Source organism: Penaeus monodon, unplaced genomic scaffold, assembly GCF_015228065.2.
Source record: "Penaeus monodon isolate SGIC_2016 unplaced genomic scaffold, NSTDA_Pmon_1 PmonScaffold_2199, whole genome shotgun sequence".
NCBI classification, from domain to species: Eukaryota; Metazoa; Arthropoda; class Malacostraca; order Decapoda; family Penaeidae; genus Penaeus; species Penaeus monodon.
This window is the reverse complement of record NW_023651911.1, coordinates 20,001-30,000: the sequence shown is the minus strand read 5'-3', so window position 1 is coordinate 30,000 and position 10,000 is coordinate 20,001. Positions and strand designations below refer to the sequence as shown.

General features: G+C 35.2%; 1 pseudogene; it reads right to left on the bottom strand.

Moving 5' to 3' along the window:
• Positions 1-838: 838 nt before the first annotated feature.
• Positions 839-10,000, bottom strand: part of LOC119570110 — a 29,074-nt pseudogene continuing 19,912 nt past the window's right edge.

Sequence of the window (10,000 nt, the reverse complement as noted above, 5' to 3'; positions counted from 1 at the left end):
CTGTGGTGGCTGAGGTGGAGGGGAGAAATAAGGGGGCAGGAGGGAAGAAAAAGAGAAAGAGGAGGAGGAAGATTTAAACCCCAAAGCTGCGGGGTTGGGATGATGTACAATACCAGCTCAGTGAGTTTAGTTTATTTTGTCTTTACGACGATGGGTCCCCAAGTACTTAGTTGCCAAGGCCAATGATTTGTATCTTATTGACCTCTTTATTGTTTTCCCTGATTTTTTAAATATTTTTTCTTTAAAAAATTTGTAATGACAAAAAAAAATTATAAGGCAATAATGTGCTTAGTAAAAAAAATATATTTTTCCCGAAAATCGAAGGGATAGGATATTTTAACCCACTCCTCAAAAAAAAAAAAAAAAAAAAAAAAAAAACAAAAAAAAAAAAAAAAAAAAAAAAAAAAAAAAAAAAAAAATATATATATATATATATATATATATATATATATATATAATATATATAATAATATATATATATATATTATATTACTACTACATTTTCCCAGTGGCATGTTTTAACCCATTCCCTTTCAAGGCAATCACATCCCCAAAAAAATCAAGGCTTTAGGCTGCTGTAGGCCATGTGCATGATGTGGTGGTGGTGGTGGGGGGGGGGGGGGCAAGGAGGAGGTTGAGAACAAGGAAGAGGAAGTAGGGGTAGTAAAGGTGGAAAGGAGAGGGGGTATGGAGTGGAGGAACAGGAAAAGGAAGAGGAGAAGGATACTCCTCACTGGTTCCTTCTCTATACTTTATCAACATTTAGCTAACATTCATATTTAAAACATTTTGACTCAAGATACCTTTTTAATCTGAAGGCTCACAAATTTTATGATTTCTACAGTAATTGCATCAAGTGTTCTATTGACTCCTGTGGTCTCTCGGGATGCTGGAGTGGTATCAGATCAGCACTCAGACTGATCCATGGCGGCAATGAGCCTCCAGCAAGGTGTTGCGTTGCTTTTCCATCTGAAAATGCAAACGTGTATGTTTTTTATGGCATCACTAAAAATACAACAAAAATTGAAGAAATTAAAAACATACATATTCAACATTCCATACATTCTCTATCCAACAGACAAGAAAAAATTCCTTGACACCAATTAATTTCAGGATATTTGAACTCAGAAATAAATTTCCTTGTAAACTCTACATAATTATTATCAGCTGATTAAAACTACAATCATTCAGAAAGAAATTTTTGAGAGAGAGAGAGAGAGAGAGAGAGAGAGAGAGAGGGGAGAGAGGAGAGGGGAGGAGAGAGAGAGGAGAGAGAGAGGAGGAGAGAGAGAGAGAGAGAGAGAGAGAGAGAAGAGGAGAGAGAGATGGGGAGAGAGAAGAGAGAGAGAGAGAGAATCAAGACAAAGAGCATAAAAAATGATCAACAAAAACCTGTGTCTTTAATTTTTGGCAGCATCAGATCGAGTGTCTGTTTTGTGCCATAAAAGGCTAGAAGTGGTGCTACATCCACTGATGCAACAACCGCTTGGCCCGAGCTATGACAGCTTGGGGGTTCTGGGGCTCCACCTGCATCAAGAGCCTGAAGGCGTGCAAGTTGTGCTGCAAGATGCTCTGGGTGTGCAGCCATCAGCTCCTTGTGTAATTGCTCCCCGCTTTCACAGTCTGAGACATTTTAAGAAACATTATTTGCATATTTAGGTTCCAAATAAATTCTGGTAATATGCCAACTGTGCAGGAAACCCCAAAAAATCAATTTTCATCTTAAGAATGCCTACCCAGCTTAGCAATCCATGCAGTTTGTAGATCCCTCAATGCTTCTAGGTATTCAGTGTGAGTTTTGGGTTTTCCTTCTTCTCCTCTGGGCTTTTTGCAGTGCTGGTGGAGCTGCGCTTCTGCACGGCAAACTCCGTTACAACCACTCTCAGTGGATACTGGTCCTAGAGTAAACCACCTTAACTGTTTAACCATCTCAAAAGAAATGAACTAGATAAGGTAGAGATATACAGGAGATCCAGGGACATACATCAGGACAGAGATAGGGCAAACAGCTGGGTTTAACAAAGACAAACTTGTACCAGAAAGGGAATTAAAATATAAATATAATTATTAAAACCCCTGGTAGGTGTGACAATAACAGAAAATGAGATAACGAAGACAATAATATTTTCCCCCCCAAGAAAAATTTTTTTTTTTTGAAAAAAACATAAAAAAGATCTGTAAGAAAACCAAAAACATCAAAAAATCAAATGAAAAATGACATCTGTTAAGATTACTTTGAAGACAAGGAAAAATGAAAATGTGAAAATGTAGAAGGGAGGGAGGGGGAGACAAGAAATGAGAGGAGAGAGAGAGAGAGAGAGAGAGAGAGAGAGAGGAGAGAGAGATTGAGAGAGAGAAGAGAGGAGAGAGAATTGCGAGGAGAGAGTGTGTGTGTGTGTGTGTGTGGGGTGTGTGTGTGTGTGGTGTTTTGTGTGTGTGTGTGTTGTGTGTGTGTGTGTGTGTGTGTGTGTGTGTGTGTGTTGTGTGTGTGGTGTGTGTGTGTGTGAGAGAGAGATAAATGAAAGCTTTTCATGTTACTTTTATCAAATCAGTTTAGAAAGGCTATGCTTAGTAAAAAGCATTAGTAATCTTAATTGATCAATAATCTTGTTCTTCAAATTTCTGGAAGAAGATTAAATGAAAATAATCTTTACCTGATTCAGTTTCCTGTTACCTCTGCCTTCCTTTTATAATATTGTTAATTTACTAGGAACATTCAACACCAAGACATTTAACTTTATTTAAATTTAATACACCTCAGTATATGAACCAACAATTTCACATGACTTCTTGTAACCAGTATAAAGTATACACTGAAACATGCTTAGATTTTAAAAGAGTACCTTACTGTGTATCTTTTCAAAAATCCTCCCAAATGAGCACTTACTTATCATTTTGACAATACATTCACAGAAATCTGAAGTGGGAGGGGGAGGGGAGGGGGTGGACAAGGAAAAAGCATTGGAGAGAGGGCAAGCTTGTGCTCTTACCGGCATAGTACGTATGGGCCCAAAACTTGTGGTTACTTACAGCTTTCCAAAACTTTCATCCTTTGCAAATGAAGTGTACCAAAACGGGGCCTGACCTGGGGTTAGTCGAGCCCCTTCAGTGTCCTGTTGGAAAAACAATGCCATTTAATATGGGATACTTTCTGAAAATTTTGTCGACAGTTATTATTTAGGTGACTTGCTTGTCAAATTTTTGCTCTCTGGAAGTAACAGAAGCTGCTTCAGAAAAACAAGATCCCCAAATAAGAATAACATTTCAACAAATGAAAGCCTTTTGTTTATGAATCATTACACAAGTAAAGGGTTGACAGTGCTATCTTGACTAAGGAGTATATGGATAGGAAGATATACTGTCAAGAAAGGGTTTGGGGAGCAATCTGCCAATGAGACAGAGGAGGAAAGCCAATGTTGCACCTGGAGAGCACTTTTATTCCTTCAATTACTAGACTGAATGGAAATGAACAAAGATGCAATCATATGAAAATGTGTTTATCAGGGATTGTATCAAAGTATAAAAGGACACACTTACAGCAAAAGTTATCCACCTGGTAGCCTGCTAATATCTTGCCTCACAGAGTTGAGGACTAAAATCCTCCCCAAATGCTATGTAGCCAAAATCAAGGCCTACTTTCCACTTATAATGCTTCAGCAGATTTAAATCAATGGGAGCCTGAATTTACTATCTGATTATTATTTTTAAACTTTCACACACATTGAACCATCTTCTCCTACTGAAACATGAAGTATGTACCAATACATATTTTTTTTTACATTCCCAATGGAAATTAGTGACAAAGAAATACGCAGCATTTACTGTAGAAAAACTGCTTTTAACTCATGCAGATTATCAAAATATAATAGAATTACAGAAAATGTCATAAATGATCAGATAATCAATTCAGGATCATCACTGGTCAAAAAATCCATCTATTTCATTAGTGAATATTGTGCCCCTGTTAGGTTATTTAACATTTGGGGGAAGGGTCTGCCCTGTCCCTCTATAGGAAAAGATATTATGAGCAGGGGGACCACCTCAGCTGAGGCCTACTTGCTTCATTCATTTGATCATTAAAAAGATAAAGGCCTTTCATGATTTGTGCCATCGTGGTTGTCCACCCCGCAGGCCAGAATGAGGTACTATTGGGTGCACATGTGGCTGAGCTTGCTCGGAGTTGTATCTATAAATAGCTGTTTGCTGCTTGGTGCTTGTTTGGCCCTGGCTACTTATTTAGGAGAATTACCCCTCAAAAGTAGGTTTAAAGCCTTTTTTATAGCATTATTACCTGAAGTTTTATTTAAGCCACAGTCAAGAGCATTTAGTGGGGGTAAATTTTCTTTAAACTTTCTTTTTTTGAGCAGCTGACTCCTTGTGCATTCTGGTTGATAATATATTATAATCCAAATAAACTTACTTGTCTGTGAGGCGGGGGGGAGTGAGGTAGAGAGGGCTGGACAGCACCAGTACCCAAGGAAAGAGACTGAGCCTTCTTTCCACATGTAAAATGCAGCATTGAATGATGTATACACATCAAGTTTTCCCTGTGAAAACAAACAGCAAAGATGTAGTCATTGTATTTTTAAGTTCATTAAATAAATATTGAAAGTCTGCAATTATTTAGAGGAGGAAGAAGGATGAAGAAGAAGAAGAAGAAGAAAAAAAGAAGAAGAAGAGGAGGAGGAATAAGAAGAAAAAAAAAAAGAATAAGAAAAGGGAGGAAAAGAGAAGAACAGAAAAGAAAAGAAAAGAAAAATTATATACATATATATATATATATATATATATATATAATAAAATAATATATATATATATATATATATATATATATATATATATATATATACATATATATATATATATACATATATATATATACATATATAAAATAACATATATATATATATAATATATATATATACATATATATATATAAAATATATATATATTATATATATATATATATATATATATATATAGTATATAATATATGTATATATATATATTATATATATATATATAAAATATATATATAGTATATATATATATGGGCCGCGGTGGCGAATGGTTAGAGCGTCGGACTCAAGACTGTCACGACGGCAATCTGAGTCGAGGGTTCTAGTCACCGACCGCCGCGTTGTTTCCCTTATGCAAGGAACTTCACCTCGATTGCCTACCTAAGCCACTGGGGGACCAAGTCAGCCCAATTCAGTGCCGGGTAAAAAAGAGATGGTGACTCGATAAAAAAAAACACCGGGCGGAAGGCAATGGCAAACCACCGCTCTAAATTGCCAAGAAAAAATCATGGAAGCCCATGATCGTCAAGGCCGCGGTGGCCCAATGGTTAGAGCGTCGGACTCAAGACTGTCACGACGGCAATCTGAGTCAAGAGTTCGAAGTCACCGGCCGGGCGTTGTTCCTTAGGCAAGGAACTTCACTCGAATGCCTACCTAGCCATGGTGGCCAAAGCAGCCCAAGTCAGGGCTGTCCCAAGCCGGATAAAATAAGAGAAAATTTTACCTAAAAAGGTTTAACACCGGCACTCTCGTGGAAAGGGAAAGGGGACCCTACCAGTACTCACCCCAAAAGAGCATCAAAACGTAAAAACGAAATTGAGTATCATGTTGTGACCACGGCGGCTCAGAATGAAACCTCCCTTAAATGATGATGAGGGATATATATATATTATATATATTTTATATATGTAATATATATAATATATATATAAATATATATATATAAAAATATATAAAATGTAAAAATATATATAATATATAATATATATTTTATAATATAAAATATATAATATATAAAAATATATATATCTAATATACATATATATATATATATAAATATATATATATATATATACATATATATATATATATATACATATATTAAAATACAATATATATATAATATATAATAATATATATATATATTTTATATTATATTATTAAATATATCGATTTATAAATATATATATATAAAATAAAATATATATATATTAATATATTATATTTTATATAATATATATATATATATATATATATTATATATATATAAAACAAGAGTAAAACTCAGGGTCCTGCAAAGGATCAGAGTTTAGAAGGAATTGAACTACGAAGTCCATGATGTTAATGAAGGCAATGTTTTTACTTTTCACTGTCCCAATGGTAAGCTTAGTAATCAATCCTTCCTATTAAAAAATAATGCAAATTCAACTTTCTATAACAAATAATAAGTTTTCTACAAGTGTTACATATAAAAAGCATAGCTTTTTTCATATGCAAACCCCCCAAAAAGTTACTTCTATTTTTTGTTTACTTTTATCATATTTTAGATGAAAAGGAGAAGAAGAAGCAGAGATGGAAGAGAAGGAGGAGGAAGAGATGGAGGGGAAGAGGAGGAGCAAACATCATCATCATGAAGTATTTATGGACCATTTCCTGCTTGGGTTACAAGTAAAAAATATAATAAAAAAAATACACCTGCATCCTATAGCATGTTTCATAAATTGCATCACTTAACATAGCTCTCCTAGCAAATTTTCCAAGTATTTTGTGCCATACTACCTGGTCACTGTTTTCCCTCAACAACACAGACTGGACCAGCCACACCACCCAACCTGCCACCTTCCAACCACCTGTATCAACACCCCTACCACCAAGGGTACTACCAACCATACCATAACAGTGTCATCACTACCCTTGCCACCCACACTATCAGTTATAATTACATACTATCCTCAACAAGGAACACCCACTTCTAACCCCTTAACCTACCTCAGAGGCTATATACATCTAGGAACCCTTACTATTTAGGAAACAATATCACCCTCATTTGCAAATATCATGAAATCCCCAGTACTTGTACTGATAAAATGAAGTAGAATTATTTTCACTCTAGATTATTATGCAACAAATGTCCTCCAACAAGCATCAATAACTACTGCCACCTACTATTCCAAGAAAGAGAAAAAGAAAAAAAATGCTTGCACTCTCTGCACTTATGTCATAGATGATATAATAGCTATTGGTTGATGTGTATTCAAATGTTACATTTCCTTAACCCAACTGGTGTCACGTAATTGCACTTTCCATTGTAGTTTTTCTTTGTAAATTAACATAGTGATAATTCGTTAGTCACCAGAGTCAATTAGTAGGCTTATATGACCTCCCATCATCTCTCCATTCCTTGAATTTTGAAAATTTATTTTTTTTCTAATGCCATTACTATAATCACTCTTATTATCATTATTGATATCAGGATTACTATAAATCCATTATCAATACTAAAATAAAAATCTTCCCAAAAATCAAGGAAATGGGGAAACATGCTATTCTGGTGGTATCAATGGGCCAAAACCAGGTTCTACTATTCAGACCCAGGCCTGGGCCTGAACCACCTCTGGCTTCCTTGCATCATAATGTCTAACAATTTTCTAAGATTATCAAAGACTACAGATCATTTTCTCTCTCTGTCTCTGTCTGTCTCTCTCACCCCCCCTACACAGAGAGGGAGGGGGAGGAGAGAGAGAGAGAGAGAGAGAGAGAGAGAGAGAGAGAGAGAGAGAGAGAGGATCTAGGCATAGAACACACCACATCTGGCATCCTTTCTTCCCCAGCTGGTATGTATGCCTTGACCTGATTTAAAGGGTGTTAACCCTTAGCTGAAATCTGGTCCAAGAACAGGATCAGATAAGTTAAATCATAGCTTTATTGAGAAGCAAGAATTTTTTCCTCTATTCATTATCTCTATCATCTTTATACAGTCCTGGAAAACAGAAATAAACTTACCTCTTGTGATAATTTAGTAAGCACAGTCAAGGGTAAATCACTGAGCTTCTCAGCAAGTCAGGTCGCTCATGCCTCACATGAAGCCTGATTGTATATTCTCCTTTCTCAAGCTTGAGGCTATACTTGGTACAGTAAGCATCACCAGAGCCGAGGAGTTGCTTGTTGTGGTCAAACAGCATCCATAGCTGTGACTCAAATGCAGACTCATACAATACATCACTTAGCAAAGCACATTTGGAGTAACCTGAAAAACATTCAAATTCTATTAAAAGGTGTAATTTGCCATCTCTACTTAAGTGTTACATTTCACTTCAAAAACATTATTTGTGCAAAGATATTAAATGAACTGAATGTAATCAACCAAATATATATCAAACTCATCCTAACTTTTATATATGAAATTGTAATACTATCAAATATATAAATATATTTTTAATACCCCCTTAAAAAAACAAGGAAAGTACTGGTGACACTATAATCTTTATACAGTTTCAACCCACTCACACCAGATACTGTTATCATGCTATGGGAAAGCTGTCACTCCTATTGGGGTGCTTTCTTTATGGCATGTGCAGTTGAGCTGCTCAAGTTATCTGTGCTAAACAGTTGTTTGTTTGTTTGGCTCTTGTTGCGCGGTCTGAGTCTAAAAAGCCCTTAAAAGTGGCTCAAAATTCTTTTATCCAACAGCATAGCACCTGATGCTATAATCTATACATCAGACCTCTTGGACGAAGAGAGAATTCAATTTCCTAAATCTCTCATTATTTTTCACTTCTAGCCAACCCCAAGGCATATTTGCAGCATGCAATGAAACTATATGTTTGTTTTAGCACATAAAAATAATAATAATAATAATAATAATAAATAAATAAATAATACTTATGACAAACATGCACCAGATGAAGCCCTACCTCTGCTGTTTAGAAACCGAGAGATTATAAGATAAAATTAGCTGGTAGACAGGACGACCACCTGGGATTGTGTCACGTAGACCACCAGAACTTCCACTTTACTTTCTGTGGGTGTCAGCACCTATATCAGGGATATATCAATTTACTTTCACATACAGATACATTGTACGATATATAAAATAGTATAATCAGATCTGGAAAATAATAATTCTTCGGATAACATCAAAATATTCCAAAATATTTATGACTTCGATTTTCATTAATAAGCTATATGACAAAAAAATATATACTGATACATATTTTTCTTGAATTTTGAATCCAGTTCACAAATTGGGTTTTACTTGTAATTCTATATATAGTAGAGATTTTTGGTGTTACAATATCTGACAAATGAGCTATAATATGTTCTACTTTAATCAAAGTTTGAATCTTCTCTATGTTTAATGAAATATGTGAAAATACAGTTACAAATTCCTCAAGTTATAATAACAAAATGAATTTTACATTTGGCCATTCTTTGGAGAACCATGGTTAAGCTTAGCATAAAAACAAAAAACAAAAACAAAAAATCAGTAAATACCACCAACAAAACCAACAAATTGACGATGAAAAGTCACATCATCAAGCGACCCTCCCACCCTTCTTATCGAGGCCATTACCTGAGTGTGATGTTTGAGATAAGCCTGTGGAGAGACCTCTTCTGGCCTCAGCCTGCTCTCACATCCACACGCTGAAACTCCATCACTGCAGAATAATGTTACCTGAAAGGGAAAAAAAATGTGAAAATGTGTAGTCATGAATCATGGCAAACATAATGTGGATGAGCTTAATGCAAGGTTCATCATCTGTTGAATTTCTTAAATATGAAAATATGCAATACAAAAAACTTATATAGATATTTGTTTCAACTAGATCAGTGTAAAATTAAGAATAACCCTAACAAAATCAAGTAAATTAGACTAAAACCTTATTGAATGTGGTAAAATCACATTACCCCCTCATGCGATGGCCGCAGACTGTGAAATTCAACGTCAATTTCTACCTGACCATCCACTAAGCTTGACCACCAACGGGCAAGGCAAACCTCCAGGGTATATCCACCTCGCACTCCTAAGACGAACGTGCTGCTCTCATTGCTGCCTAGATTAACAACCTGAAAATGTTCGTAACATGTTAAAACTTCCATATCTATTTTTATTATACTATTTTATTTTATTTTATTTATTATTATATATTCTTTTACATCAGTATACAGAGCTTTACGATTATTTCTACCAAGGGATATCA